The 1,260-nt window shown below is 38.7% G+C and overlaps 1 pseudogene; it reads left to right on the top strand.

Moving 5' to 3' along the window:
* The first annotated feature begins 436 nt into the window (after positions 1–436).
* Positions 437–825, top strand: LOC103751147 (annotated as a pseudogene).
* The last annotated feature ends 435 nt before the right edge of the window (positions 826–1,260 follow it).

Below are 1,260 nucleotides of genomic sequence, written 5' to 3'. Positions count from 1 at the left end.
CCTGATGTGCTTGTGTTGAAGTAATTCTTACCTAGTATATTCAAAGTATTTTGAGAAAGACCATATCATATAGCTTCTGTTGCAGTATATTGTTAGTTGTTCTACTTTATTATTAGTTCTTGTTGTTAATCTCCTACTGTGCTTAATTTTTAATTAAATCTTATACCTATATATGTATATATAGAATTCAATAGTTTCAGGATATTCTGGGAGACTTGGAACATAAACATGGACTATTCATAAGCATTTTGGATTAGAATTCAGTAACATTTACTAAAGCATTTTGGAGAACACATATGTGTCCCTTTAATTCATTAATTCCACTTCTATAAAGACTCTTCTATAGAGACTCTGCTTTTGTACTGCCACTGCTAAGGGATGCATAGGTGGTAGCTCAGGTGCATTCAAGATTCTGCTTCACCCATAATACACTGCCATGTCTGAGGAAGGCATTGCTGCTGGGGGTGTAATGGACATTAATACTGCTTTACAAGAGGTGCTGAAGACCACCCTCATCCATGATGGACTAGCGCATGGAATTTGCAAAGCTACCAAAGCCCTAGACATGTTCCAAGCCTATCTTTGTGTGCTTGCAGCCAGTTTTGATAAGCCTGTGTATTGCAAGTTTGTGGATGCTCTTTGTGCTGAGTACCAAATCAACCTAATTAAGATTGATGACAAGAAACTGGGAGAATGGCTAGGCCTCTGCAAAACTGATCAAGAGGGGAAACCCATAAAGTGGTTGGCTGCAGTTATGTAGTGCTTAAGGACCATGACAAAGAATCTCAAGTCAAGGATATCATTGAGGAGTACTTCAAATACAAGAAATTAAAAAATAAAAAATTTGACTCCTTAAAAAAAATAAACTCTTGCTGGGCGTGGTGGCGCATGCCTTTAATCCCAGCACTCAGGAGGCAGAGGCAGGCAGATCTCTGTGAGTTCAAGGCCAGCCTGGTCTACATAGTGAATTCCAGGCCAGCTGGGACTACAGGGGAAGACCCTATCTCAAAAATACCAAAAAATAAATAAATAAATAAATAAATAAATAAAATAAAATAAAACTCTTGCTGGACATGGTGGTCCACACCTTTAATCCCAGCACTAGGGAGGCAGAGGCAGGGGATCTCTGAGTTCAAGGCCAACTTAGTTTACATAGTAAATTCCAGGCCAGCTGGGGCTACAGGGAGAACCTGTTTCAAAACGACCAAAAATTAAAAAACAAAAACAAAAACAAAAAACAAAACTCTTGCACGTGAGATC

The sequence above is a fragment of the Nannospalax galili genome, unplaced genomic scaffold (genome assembly GCF_000622305.1).
Source record: "Nannospalax galili isolate Female #2095 unplaced genomic scaffold, S.galili_v1.0 scaffold707, whole genome shotgun sequence".
Taxonomy (NCBI): Eukaryota; Metazoa; Chordata; class Mammalia; order Rodentia; family Spalacidae; genus Nannospalax; species Nannospalax galili.
This window is presented reverse-complemented; position numbering and strand designations above follow the sequence as displayed.